Source organism: Myotis myotis, unplaced genomic scaffold, assembly GCF_014108235.1.
Source record: "Myotis myotis isolate mMyoMyo1 unplaced genomic scaffold, mMyoMyo1.p scaffold_m19_p_16, whole genome shotgun sequence".
In the NCBI taxonomy this organism is placed as follows: Eukaryota; Metazoa; Chordata; class Mammalia; order Chiroptera; family Vespertilionidae; genus Myotis; species Myotis myotis.
In genome coordinates this window covers 24,302,138-24,317,101 of record NW_023416320.1, presented here as the reverse complement: position 1 = coordinate 24,317,101, position 14,964 = coordinate 24,302,138, and the positions used below count along the sequence as shown (strand labels likewise).

Sequence of the window (14,964 nt, the reverse complement as noted above, 5' to 3'; positions counted from 1 at the left end):
TGCCACTAAGGGGACAGATTTTCACTGTATCCCTTCCAGCATGCTCCTTGCTATACTGTGTGTCCCTGACCATCCCGAACCATCCTGCTTTTCCTCTTTTGCATGCTTCCACAATGACCAGTGGAATGAAAACAACTGTCATCAAGCCTCTTCTATTATTGTAACATATTATTTGCTTGTAAACTAATTCCTTCCTGGTATAGTTTTCCTGTTAAGATCACTACCCAAACCTGTTTTCTCTTAATAATACCAGTTTCATTCTAATAAAGGCCCTGGCGCGATAGCTCAGTTGTTTAGAGAGCCACCCTAATACGCCAAGGTTGCAGGGTTTGATCCCCAGTCAGGACATGTGCATACAAAAAAGAACTAATGAATGCATAAATAAGTGGAATAACAAATTGATGTTTCCCTTTCTCTTTCTCTCTCTCAAAATAAAAAAAGGAAGAAAAACATTCATCGACACTCCATTCCCCATTCTGTCTCTTCCTCCCACAATTGAGCATGCGCTCTTAACAGTTTCACCTTTTTGCTCTTCCTTTATTCATCTTGTTTCCATGCCTTACTGACCTCCAGGATGACTCTTACCTTGCTCACAGACTTCCTTTGGAGCCCATTGTTTGGAATGTCAACGTCCATATTCATGACAATTTCAACAATCTTGCTGCACAACATCTGGATCCACCTTATGACTTGGGATTTCGCTACTGCCATTCTCTTGAATGCTGACATTCTCTCTGATGACTACATCCTATTCATCTAACCCCTTCATTCTCAGTGCCTTGGCCTCCAGTCTTTTTGTCTGTCCTTATTCTCACATTGGCCCCCTTCTGGCTTTTCTGACTTCCCTATTCACCCTGTGCTCATGGGAAGGCATTTTATAGTAGAGATGCTTATATTAGTCCCAGGGGTTGCCTCCCATATTGTACTTTACTATAAACTTACCCACACTGTTCCATATATTCCTCAGCTTGGGTTCAATCCACCATTGATGTGTGTCCTCTTTAATTCTGCTCCCATATTGCCCAGGGTTCCTATAAGAATGTCATAATTAGGACACTTGTTTCCACATTCATTCATATTATCCAATCCAGAATAGGCCTTACGGATTCCCATTTGTCACTTTCTTCCACCACCCCTTCCTCTATTTCTCTCCCCTATTATTTCATAGCTTCTTCACTTTTCCTGTCTTTATGCCTGGCACAAGTAGACAATATGCCCAATGAATGAAAGTAAATCCAAACCATTCCAAATTTCCCTGCTTTCTTTTACTTTACAAGAAGTTTGAGGACATCTAACCCGTCATACTTGTTTCACTGAAAACAGGACCATCAATCCAGTTATTCAAAACAAACATGTGGGTGTTGCCCTTGGTAACTCTTCTCATGCCACATATTTCATCAGCTATATTGTCTGGCAATTCTACCATCTTATTGTCTAGGATATATTCACTTCTCCCCACTGTTCTCACTCTATCCCTTCTCACAACGAATACTCCAAGTCTTGTTTCCCACCCTTGTATTCTCTAGGCTGCCAGTCAGAATGATTTCAAAACACAAAATTGATCACAGTCACTCTTCTACTTAAAGTTCCTCTGAAATCCCCCACTGTTTTCAGCATCAAATCCAAACACCTCAGAATGCATTGAAGGGATTTCTGGGGTGTGGCTTCCGATGAGCTCCCTGACCTTGCAAGTCCTATTGACCCATCTACAATTCCAATAACTCTCCTGCCTCCAGACCTTTACACATTCTCCTCCCTCTAATGGAACATTCTTTCTTCTTATTACTCTGGATCCCACATCTGTTTCCTGGCTAATTCCTTTGGGTCATAAGGGCATTTCTGTATGGCAGCTTTTCTCTGATCATTGAAGATTATTCAGGGTCCCCTCCCACCCAACGTGTTTCCATAACCTGATGTCCATACTCCACACAGAACATCTATTTTACTAAATTGAAATTGTGGTTGCACTTGTCTCATATCCCTTATGCAACAGGGAAAAAATTCAGTGGAGGCATCAAGAGATGATAAATAGCAGATACCAATGTGAGCTGTGAATAAAAAGTTTTAAAATGGGCTGATTCAGAACTCATCAGATAATCTATAAACCCTTCACTTCTATCAAGATATGAAAGGCAATGTGGCTGGTTTTCTCAGTGGTTAGAGCCTTGGCCTGCGGATTGAAGGGTCTTGGGTTGGATACCCAGTCAAGGGCATGTACCTAGGTTACAGATTCGATCCCCGGCTCCAGTCAGGGCATGTGCGGGAGTCAGTCAGTCAATATGTCTCTCTCACATCAATATTTTTCTCTCTCTCTCCTTCTTTCTACCCTTCTCCCCCTTCCCTTTCACTCTCTCTAAAAATCAATGGAAAAAATATCCTCGATGAGGCTTAAAAAAAAAAAAGAATATGAAAAGCTCAGGAATGAGGATTTAGAAAGAAGGTGATTTTGGGGAGAGCTGTGCTGGGAATCACTCTTTACTCTCCCCTCCTCCATTCCCTCCCCCACAATTTAGGAAGCAGCTGAGATTTATTTGAATTACATAATAGGAGCTCGAGTAATATCAGCTGCCCATATAAACTCCATATTTACATTTCTCTGCTTCAGCATCATTATTCTCCTCCTTTCTTCCTGTTTCATAAGAAGAATCTCTTTCTTTATTCAAAGTTGACCCCCATCTCAGCTTTTTATTATTTCCCCTTTGTACTCTCCTTAGGAAATTAATTTTCCCTTCTCTCTGTTCAATATTTAATGTTCCACTTTCCACTTAATCTTCCCCCTCTATGAACATATTCAAGATTCCCTTATCATCAAAAACAGTGGGGATAAAAAAAATAAATGTTTTATTCTTGTTCCAGGTGTTCATAAAAGGGATATTAATTTGCTAATAATTGTTCTATTAGGGGAATGAGGTATTCTAGAAGACTGGGAAACAGGCAGAAGAGGACCTTTCTGATTAAAAGAAAATCCTTGAATTTTCTATCTAATAGAGACTAATCAGAATTCATCTGTGAGACTCCCTGAATCTCTTGGAGGAGCCAGGCTACAAGTCAATGAGAAACAAGGATAAATGTGGCCGAGAGTGTTGGCCTTCTTCAAGTCCCATGGTAGCTGACTATACCCCAGTCCTCAGGATGAGCCAGCCTAGTCAAATGCAAGGGTTGGTCTTCAACCTTTGATGAAGGACTGATGCATCCCCAAGTGTAAACTCTGATGCTGCAATTCCTACTGCTAGTTTGGTGTATCATATAAGGTCCAGACCCTAGTGTCCAGGGTAGAGACAATATCTCACCACTTATGACCACTAAACGGGCAGGATACAGTTGAAGCCAAGTTTCTAACACATCATAGTAGGGAATCACACCAGGGAGGAATCAGTGCTTCTTTAATCATGCAGCTTAAGTTCACAGCTCAAAGTTTAGGGTCATCTGAATCTTACGATTGGCCCTGCTACAATGAATGAGCAACTGGGAACCTGTATGTGGGGGGTTTGTATGAGCATGAACATTTGTTCTAGAATTAAAGAATGTTAATCAGACCTTTGTTTAAATTGTTTTAATCTGGCTTCTTTCCTTTTTATTATTATTTTTTTAATCCTCACCCGGGGATATGCTTTTATTGACTTTTAGAGAGAGAGGAAAGGGGAGAGAGAGAGAGAGAGAGAGAGAGAGAGAGAGAGAGAGAGAGAGAGAGAGATCAATGAGAGAGTAAAACATCCATTAGTTGACGACTCTGGTACATTCCCAGGCATTGAACCTGTAACCTAGGTACTACGTACCCTGACTGGGAATCAAACACACAACCTTTTTTGTTATATGGGACGATGCTCCAACCAACTGAGCTACCCAGCCAGGGCTGGCTTCTTTCCTTCTTGGTGTGAGATCAGACATTACATTTAAGAGCTCTGAATAGACGGGAAATAAATAATTTCAAAAATTAGGGTTTTATTTGAAGTGACGTAGGGTAAACGTGGAAATGGGTGTCCCTGCCTTTAAATGCTTCTTCCCTGTCCATGCCTCCCACCTTATAAAACCTGCTAATCTACTTAGTTCAATAACTTTTTTATGGTTTCACCACCCACCTAATTCTTTAGACCTTCTTGCTTTTGTTTGCTTTTCTAAGATCTTATCTCAACTGCTTCTAGCCAGAATCTCAATTTCTGTCGGCCTAGCTTCCACAGAATGACAACATTTTTAGATCACATCTGTGTGGTTCCTTCTGCAGACTCACCTGCTATCACTGTCCTCCACATCGAGGACCCTGACTCAAATCCCACCACGGCCTCTATCCAGGGGTGTGCTGGTAAATGGTTAACAACAATCTAGGGCACAGGTGAGCTCTCATTTGTAGCACAGGCTGATTTCAGTGAGCAAACATTTCCATCGTGGTCAATTTCGGACGATCCATGTGAAGTCCCTGAAAGTGGAGGCATGAAGAGGTGTACAGCAATACACAGATATGACAGATTAGGTCACTCCAAGAGCATAGATGACAAGAAAGCAGGGAAACAATTAGGAATTGTCCAGTAGTTGTTACCTTTATCATGGCATACTTTACCTACTTGTAAGTTTATATCATTTAATTTAAAAAAAATGGCTGTGTTTAATAAGCAGCCTGAGGGTTTCTCAAAAATCTGACAGTCAGTCTCATGAGCTGGTACAGGCGGGCCCTAGGACCCCACTGCCTCCTTCCACCCTTTGTCCAGGAAGAGGCAAGCGAAGTAGCTGGTTCAAGGGCAGAATACGCCCAGAAAATGAATCATTATGGGTTCTCCCCAGATTGAAATTTTCTTGAAGATATGCCTGATAACATTCACCACACTCAACACACACACACACACACACACACACACACACACACACACACACACACAATTATACACTCACAAGAATCAGAGGCAGAAAGGGTCACATGTTTGCAGCCCTGGGTTGAAACTCCCAATTGACTCTCTGCAGTTGTTGTTCCCTGTCCACTGGACCACCAATGGTTGTGTGACTGTAGGAGAGCATGAAAATATGCTTTATGTGTCATTCCTAAGTCCCACTACAAACTGGGACTGAATGAGCTTGGTTGATATTTTGATGATATGAATGGAGTTTAGTCTGAATAGACTTGGTATACTTTCACATTTTTCTGCAAATGTATGTTAAAATCTATTTTTTTTCAAAATTATATTTAAATATATTTAAATGATTCTCTTAAAACTTCTAAAAATTTATTTCCAAGTACTTCTCTCTTTACCTGGGCACTGCCTTAAGAAATTAGGGAACTTATTTTTTTATTTTTTTTAAATATATTTTATTGATTTTTTTTTTACAGAGAGGAAGCAAGAGGGATAGAGAGTTAGAAACATTGATGAGAGAGAAACATCAGCTGCCTCCTGCACACCTCCTACTGGGGATGTGCCCGCAACCAAGGTACATGCCCTTGACCAGAATCAAACCTGGGACCTTTCAGTCCGCAGGTCGATGCTCTATCCACTGAGCCAAATGAGTTAGGGCTAGGGAACATTTTATTAAAAGAGTCTAGGGTTTCTAGAATGCTAACTCTAAACACATTAGTAAACACATATTTATCCTCCTTGCATAGACTTTCCCTGCAGCTTTTCTACATATTGTCTTTAGTTATCTTTGGGGTTTTCCAAATTGATTTACAGTCAGTACAATCATTAGAAAGCAGACTTCCCTTTAATTAAACATATTTTATTACAATAATTAGTGTGCCGTGCACTCATTAACTGGAATTATCTATCATTTTCTTCTAAGCATTGATATTTTTTTCACAGCCTTAAACTGTCTCAGGAACCCTCCCACACAGAGAACTTATCAACCTTCTCTGTTCAAATACATCCTCATTCAAACATTAATGAGCTCACTCTTTTTCTTTTTTTGAGTCACCAATATTATCCAAAGAAACAATTTCACCCATTCTTTTTCTTGTTTATATGACACTTTAGTTCAAAGATTTTAAAGAAACTGGTTTTTCAACTGTTGTCCCTAATAAATACCAAATGTATGCAGTTGAGAATGTATATATATATTTTGAATTTTACAATGGTGGCATTTTGATATCCACTAGTGAGTACAGTTGAAAAATTAATAACTATGAAATATTGGGGCTAAATTTTATGTATAAGGTGAGTATCAATGCCTATAATCAGTTACATAGTCCATATGCATATGTCATATATAATTCTATATAATGTATTTATATATAATATATACTAGATATGCATAATATATGGTATCTCTTCCTATGTGTACTGTTATGACAATTATATAATACTTCTCTCTTTATTCTCTTATGGTGATGTATTATGGTAGTTAAGCCAGCTATTTAAGCAAAATCCTGCCTTTAAATCACATTTGTCAGACGTGTGATTCTGGGCAAGCAACTTTACCTCTTTGTGTCAAAGTTTATTTTTCAGTGAATAGAAATAGTAATAGCACCTTCCTCCAAAAGTCAGAATGAGTCTTAGCATTTAATCAGGGAGTAGAAACCTGTGAGTGTCATGGGATGAAGAATGCACTCTAGGAATGCAACCTTACACAACCCTGGGAGAAATCTGGGGAAAGAAATATTTGCAAGGAGCAGAAAAAAGTTGTTAGCAAGCAGTCCTGACATGAGTGAAGAAGTAGGGTTTCTAGATTCTGGGTATTCCAGCTGCTGTAGAAGTCTACGGAAGGCTGTTTGTGGCTGCTGGCTCTGTGAATTCTCATTAAAAACCCTTGAGTTAGTTCTACGCAGATTACTAGATAAACTGCAGGATGCCACGTTCATTTGAACTTAAAATAAACAACAAATAATTTTTGGGTATAAGTATGTCCCAAATATTACATGGGAGATACTAGTACTTACACATTTTAGGGAATGGTGCTTATCTGAAATCTAAATTTAGCTCAATGTCACTGTATTTTTTTTATTTGCTGAATCTGGCAACCCTAGTCTGTGGTCACATTTGGTCAGCAGGCCCAGAAGTTGGGATGGAGAGCTGGTATGGAGCAGGGGAATTCAAGAATAGACTGGAACCCACCGGCACCTCTGTACCTGTCCCTCATCACCTCTAGACAGGGATGACCAGAGCATGTTAGCCACTTCACTTCCACCTCTCAGATCTCAACCAAATCTTTCCTGTGGCTAAACTTAACCTGGAACTACACAGGTAAGGGACTTTAGGAAATGGGGTTCCAGCTGAGGTACACCAACCAGTACAAACCCCCAATTTTGCAGTAAGTGGGATAGTACATGTGAAGTCTTAGAACAGCTCCTACATGTGATGCACATTCATACAATGGTCATGCTTTAATGTTGCTGTTATTTTGCTGTTTGTGTTGTTTTAGCAATTCTGCCAGATAGAACCTTGGGCTGAGTGGGTATTGGGATTTGATGGGGAGTTGTGAGTCAGTGGTAGGAAGTGTAGCATAGGATTGAAGGCAGAAAGAGTTTCTTTACTGGAACAAAAGACAACTTTGCCTTATGAGAATAAAAGAGAGATCTCTTGGGGCAGCAAACCGTTTCTCCCAGACAAGCAGCAAGGCCTGAAGTGAATGATGTGCTAACAATGATGTGCTAACACCATTCAAACCAGTCTTGTGTGGGTTGATACCTTTGGTCATGTTGTAGTGACTGTGTTGTAATGATTGCTGGCTACTTTAACATTGGTTTGTGCCTTTCATCTTTTCAATGCAGACAGAAGTGTTGAGAACGGGCTGTGAACAGGTTGTATGGCACTGTTTTAGATACATCACTCCAGGTATGGTATTCTTGAGCTGCTGTGGAAGAGACCTGATTTGGAGATCTATTTTTAGCTTTCGGAGGGGTGTCTTGCTACCTATGTCCCTGCAGGACCATATGGCATCTATTGCTCTTTCTCATGGTAGCAGCAGTCTAATGTTGCGTATGGGGAACTTCTTTCTGCCAGCAATGCAAATTTTAGTGTTCCTTGGCTTAGGAATGACCATGTGATCCAAGCTTGACCAATTAGATGTATGCTCCTTGGCATGGAGACCAAAACCAGCAACAACGAAAAGCAGGATTTGATTTACACTACCTGTGAACTATGCCTATTCCATTGTACATTTCTGCTTCTTAGATCCTTGCTACCAGCATGGGCCAGCAGCCTCAGTATTGCCTGGGAGCTTGTAAGAAATGCAGGGTCTCTGGCCTCAACTCAGCTCTACAGAATCAGAATCTGCATTTAACCAAGATCCCAAGATCTCTCATAAATGTTTGCCTGGTCCATATGTTTTATTTCTGACTTCTCAAGTGCATTAAGGTAGGCTCTTAAATATGCATCATGGAATGAGCGGTACCTTGGCTTCTGGTACAGAGATATTGGAATGTTCACCAAGTCAGTGTTTTCTGGCTCTCTTAGGGCTTTATATTTCCTTTAATAAGCCACAACTCCCCCATCTCAATCCATGTAGCTTGGGTGGGGATAATTCAGTTCTTGCCTCCAACAGCAAGAACATGGTAAGGCCATAGATGACTTTCATATTCCATTCACAATTCAAACCAGTCCTGTGAAAGTCAGTCCTGTGATTCCTGTTGGGGTGTTTGGGGAAGAGAACCTGTGGTTCCACTAGATAGTTAGTTCTAAGGATTTTGTGAACCTGGTCATTCCAGGGCCCATCTATGGAGCTAGCCAGTCTAAAAGCAAAGCCAAACAGAGAGGTAAACTGAGTCTGTAACGAGAAGAAAGACTGCATCATGCTCATTTCACTTGAACTGATCATGTTCAACTGGGCCCCGTTTTCAGTTACATGAATCAGTACATTTCCTTCTGTTTGAGTAGGTGGGTTGGACACACATGTAAGACAGGGCAAGGCCAAGGCCAAAGCCTAACTAACTTGACTGGTAAAGATACAGTACGTCCGTTTGAGATTCAGACACTTTATTACTTACACAGAGAGCAATTGGGGGAGTAAGAAAAAGGTGACAGCTCCCCAGGTCTGTGTCCCACGCACCAAAAAGGATGACACTAAAACAAAAGGAGCCAGATGAAGGGAATGCAAGACCCCCTGTTGCCGAGGAGCCCATTCTAGAGGGCAGCTAAGATGTTTTCTATTCTGCATCTCTATTCTGAGGAGGGTTGACTAAAAGCCCCATGTTCAACAGAAGTCCAGGAGGCGAGGAGGGGACATAGGAAGGTAAGTGGTAGATGGCCTGACAGTTGTTTCCTAGAGACCTTTCTTTTCTTGTGTTTCTGGTGAATCACAAGTTTTTATGCCAGGACTCAGAAAAGACTTTGCTAGTCCAGATATATGTGAGCTCTCCAGGCACATGATGGAGCAGTTTGCTCAAAAGTCCCGAGTGATACATCACTTTTAGTGAACATTTGTCTCTATATTTTTTAAAATATATTTTTATTGATTTTAGAGAGGAAGAAAGAGGGAGAGAGAGATACGGCAGAAACATCAATGATGAGAGAGAATCATTGATTGGCTGCTTCCTGCAGGCCCCCCACTGGGGATTGAGCCTGCAACCAGGTATGTGCCCTTGACCAGAATTGAACCTGGGACCCTTCAGTCCACAGGCTGACGCTCTATCCACTGAGCAAAACCAGCTAGGGCTGTTCCTATTTTTGTCAGTAGTACAAGTTTCCTGTTTTGGGGACTCCTCCCCACCTGAGGAAAAGCCCACCTCTGAGTGCAGAAGCTAAAAATGCTGGCTACTCACTGTCTGACTTCCCTTGCAGTCTGGATTGAGCATGTTATATAGGATCTCCCAACCAGATGCACCCACTTCAGGCTTTGACACAGAAGCCAATGTTGACATGAAGCTGAGACCACACAGAATCTATCATGATGAGTATGACCATCTCTGTAGCATAAATACTCCCGTGGCTGTGGTGTCAGCTACTCTCATAACAACTTCCATTATCTGTGGAATAAAATGAAGTGGGCCCACCCAGTGTTTTCATCAGGCATTTAGGAAGAATTTCAGTATTGTTTGGGGGGGGAGGGAGGGGGGGCCACTGTTTCCCCACCTTTATTCTTGGCCTTTTCAAGAGATTGAGCAACTCAATAGCTTTCAAGAATATCTTTTTATGTGTAAAATGAGAGAGTTTCTCTCAATTTCAGATAGGATCGTTAATGGATATATATCTTCTAAGACAAACTTTCTATCATCTACCTGCCATCTACCTATTACCTTCCACTTACCATCTACATTACTCAGACATCCATCCATTGATCAAAAAGCCATCTCTACAGGAGTCTTTATGATCAAATTCCTCAAGATCTAAGGGAATGCATTTCTAATGATAGCATTTCTGGTTTCATGATAGGAAATGTGTGTGATTAAAAACGTTACATGTCTGTTAGAAAAAATAGGGAAAACACATTAGAGTAGAAGAAAATTGTCCATAATCATATCAGCCAATACTTGTATTTTCATTTTCCAGTCATTTTTCTATGCATATTTGCACAGTGGTGATAATAGCATCTAAACAACTTACTGCTTTCTTATTTTATGAAATATCATAAACATTTCCCACACTATTAAAAAAATACACAAGTGATTACCTTTTGTGTTTGTAGGCTGTTTTTAGTGTTGCACTATTATAAATATTTTTTATTTTGAATATCTTTGTTTATAGAAAATTTTTTCTCCCTTTCAGGTGAATTTCTTAGCATATATTCATAAAAGTATTATTATTAAGTAAAAATATGTGAAACTGTCTTGATACATATATCAAATTGCTTTCCAAAAATAGCTGACTTAATAGTCAAAATCTTATTTTAAATAGATACATGGCAAAGGGTAAGGAGATTATTCACAAATAAAGACAAAATGCTCTAATGAACACATGAAAAAATTCAACCTTTAATATTAAAAAATTAAAATTATACTGACTTTTAAAAAACATTTTGCATTTAAATATATATATTGATTTCAGAAAGGAAGGGAAAGAGATAAAAAGATCAATGATGACAGAGAATCATTGACCTGCTGTGCCTCCTGCATGCCCCACCCTAGGGATCAAGCCCGCAATCGGGCATGTGCCCTGACTGGGAATCAAACCATGACTTCCTGGTTCATAGGTTGACACTCAACTACTGAGTCATGTCAGCCAGGCAAATTATACTAACTTTTAAACTATTCTGAGGTGAGGGTTTGGAGAACTGTTCACATTTTATGGCTGTATCTCCCTAAGAAAAAGTCTGATATATTTTTAAGTATTTATTTTAAGGGGTGCATTTAGGCCCATACCTATTTGTATCAGGTACATCAGGCCCACACCTATCTGCTCCTTTTTTTCCTTCTTCTTTTTCCAGGAACCTTGTGAAGTAGTGATGGATTTGCCCTTTGCTTGTTTATATCTTATTGAGTACAATATGCCTGATGTAAGTGGGACAGGAATTTTACAGCAATTGTCCTTGTCAATGACAGTAGCCCAGCATTTTTTATAGTTGTTTGTTATTCTGAAATAATAGAATGTCTGCCTTCTTCTCTTCTTTGCATTTGGGCTATTATGACCTGATTTTCTTCTTGATGCATATTGTGTGATTGCTTATTTCTTAATGTGTTTACATTTCCCCTTTACACTGTACATGTAAAATGCCATTTGTAGACATATAAAACTTCTAAAGTTATCAAACAATATTTTATATGCATATCTCTCTTTCTGTTGGACACATTAGAAGTCTATAGGTCTCTTTAAAGCAGAGGACACATACTGGCTCACCATGAACCATAATTGTCCTATAGGCATGTTTGCCATAAAATATATAAACTTTTAAAAAGTAAATTGCCCATGTTTAAAAATTGTTAAATTTTATTTACAAGTTCAGATTTTACCTTTTGCTTCAAAAAAGTCTTATGATCTGGGAACAGTGAGGCCACATTTTTGCATGTTAGAAATGGGTTGGACATAAGGCTGTTCCCTTCAGTGTGGTCATATGCTCTTCTGTCCCCAGAAACCCACCCCATTTTGTTGTTAATATCTCTTTAAGAAAGACAGTATAACTTCATGGTTCAGAGCATGTGCTTTCCGATCAGACTTCCTAGTTGCAAAAGCTAGCTCTACCAGCTTCCTAACTGTGTCCTTGGCAAGTTCCTTTACCTTCGTGTGCCTCAATGTTCTTTCTACCTGTCAAGGAGAGTTAAGAATACCTACCTCATTAGGCTGTTGTGAGAATTAAGTAAGTTGATTAATGTAAAATGTTTAGACTGGTGCCTGCACATAATATGTGCTCAATAAACACTGGGTATTATTATTAACTTCCTGGACCTTGTAGACAGTTCAGTTTGAAGCTCTGGTTTTAGAATCTCTACATTTGGCTTGATCATCCCCCATAGGTGCTGTGCCTTCAAAATTATCAGGTTTCCTTGTGGGAACTGTCACTTTCTCATTGAGTATGGTCTCCCTTTTCCCCCACATGCACACACATCACCACCACCACCACCAGCATCACCCCATGTGTCAGGAGGGATACTACTAAAATGTCGGAGATACTTAGAGATCTCTGAGCAATATCTTCTCAGTCAGACAGACAAGTGCTGCCCCAAGTGAGAAACTCAAGGGCAGAACATTTCTTTATTTCTTCCTTCCTTTATTAATTGATGAGTAATCTCATATGAAAGGTTAATCCCTTTCATTTCTCTAGATTAGGTCTCTTCTCACACCTTGCTCAGTCAGTTCCCTTTCCCACCCCCACTCTCTGTATCTTTCTTTTTTTTCACTTCCTATTATCTCATTCCCTTTCACACAAAGTCCTCAAAATTACATTGCTTTCTTCCCTTTACAGCTAAACTTAAGAGGGAGGTCTGTTATCATTGTTTGCCTATTACCACTACCTCTATCCCATATCCCTTTATTTCACAACACACAACATAAATTTGGCTTCTGTTTACTCTCTCATCTCAGACTGAAATTGTTCAAGCCAAGGTCACTAATGATCTCCTAGGTGTGAGAACCAATGCTAACTTTTTTCTTTTCTATCTTTTAATATAACAACTTTACTAAGAAATAATTCATATATCACACATTTGACCTACTTAGTATATTCAAAGAGCCCAACCATTGCCACAATTACTTTTAGACCATTTTCATGGCACCAAAAAGAAATTCCATATCCATCAGCAAACATTCTTCATTTCCCCCCAAGCCTCCCTGCCAGCTCCAAAAAATCACTATTCTATTTCTGTCTCTACAGATTCACCTATTCTGGACATTTAATAAAAATGGAGTCATATAACATAGCCTTTGTAACTGGCTTTTTACATTGACCACACTGTTTTAAAGGTTCGATCATGGGTGGCATATTATAACAATACTTTATTTGTTTATATGACTGAATATATTCATTGAATGGACTTACCACATTTTGTTTATCCATTCATTAGTTGATAGTCATCTGAGTTGTTGCTACTTTTTGAGTATGATAATGTTCCTATGGAAATTTGTATACAGGTTTTTATGTGTATATTTTCTAAAACGTTTTTAAAAAATATATTTTTATTGATTATAGAGAGAGGAAAGGAGAAGGATATAGAGATAGAAACATTAACTGGCTGCTTCCTGCACACCCCCTACTGGGGATTGTGCCTGCAACTGGGACATGTGCCCTGACCAGGAATTGAACTGGTGATCTCTTGGTTTGTGGTTCAGTGCTCAACCACTGGGTCACACTGGCAGGGCTGTATGGATATATTTTTAATTCTCTTGGATATATATGTGCTGCTAATCTCATTCAGTCATTTTTTTTATTTTCGCTTTCATCTCTAGAAATTCCATTTAGTTTCTTTAATATATTTTTCATTTTTTTATGTTTATGTTTTTCTTTAAATCCTTGAGCATATTGAAATATATACATACAATAGCTGTTGTAACACTCTTCTCTGCCAAATCCATCATCTCTTTCCTGTCTATGTTTGTTTCTGTTGATGGGCTCTTGCTTAGGGTTACATTTTTCTGCTTCTTGGCATGGCTAGTAATTTTTAGTTAGATGATCAACATTTTGAATGATATATTGTCAACTGTTGTTTTTCTTTAAGGAGCACTGAGCTTTTTTTGTGGCAGGTAGATTCGATACTTTCAAGGCTTATTCTTAAACCTTCTTATAGTAGGTCTAGAGTGGGTCTTTACTTTAAGCCTAATTATTCTTACTACTCAAGTATAACCTTTCCAGAGTCTCTACTGAATGCCCTAGCCATTATCAAAGTGTGGTCCCCTGGACTAGCAACATCCCATTATCTTGTTAGTAACACAAAATCTTAGGCCTACTCTAAACTTACTAAATTAGAAACTCTGGGGTTGGGCCCAACTATCTGTGTTTTAACCAATTCTCCAAGTACATGCTAAAGTCTGAGAACCACTCTACTCAAACAATACTTCCCAAACTTTCATGTGCACATGAATCACCTGAAGATTTTGTTTAAATGCATTTTCTGATTCAGTAGTCTAGAAAATCCTGAGATTATAAATTTTTCACAAGCTCCTAGATGCTATTACTGCTGTTGATTGTCTGAACTCGCTTTGGGTAATAAGAACTTAGAAACCTTACTTTCAGCCACGGAGTCTGATTTCAATGGCATAAGAAGGTTTAATTATTAAGTAACGATATAATGATAAGTGGACCCAGTCTGGAATTTCTGTATTAAGGCTCCTATTTACTGAAACTGCTACTCACAAAAAATATATATTTTAGGTGAAAGCAGTATAGGAATTTCTCTTAATTTCTAAATCCAAGTACAAGTATGAGAAGAACATTATATTAGTTATAAGAATATAAGATCATTTGCTAGTCATTTTATTATATGCTGGATACTGCCTGTTATTTCCTTAAATCCTCCCAGTAACACTATGTAGTTAGTATCATTATTTGTGATTTTCTTATATTTCTTATTGTAATATCTGCAGCAGAATCTCAGATTAAATTTCTTGCTTGATGCTATCCAACTAGTAATTGGTTAGCATTAAATTAAAATCTGGGCCTGTCAAATGAAAATCCCAAAACTAA

The 14,964-nt window shown here is 39.0% G+C and overlaps 1 long non-coding RNA gene across 1 annotated transcript in view; it reads right to left on the bottom strand.

The window, feature by feature from the left end:
- Positions 1-942: 942 nt before the first annotated feature.
- The window catches only part of LOC118670536, a 33,883-nt gene continuing 19,861 nt past the window's right edge, over positions 943-14,964 (bottom strand). The window contains exons 5-6 of the long non-coding RNA XR_004972369.1: positions 4,229-4,414; positions 943-1,031 (exon numbers count right to left, since the gene is read on the bottom strand). This is a non-coding gene — a long non-coding RNA (uncharacterized LOC118670536). The remainder of the gene's footprint in view (positions 1,032-4,228; positions 4,415-14,964) is intronic.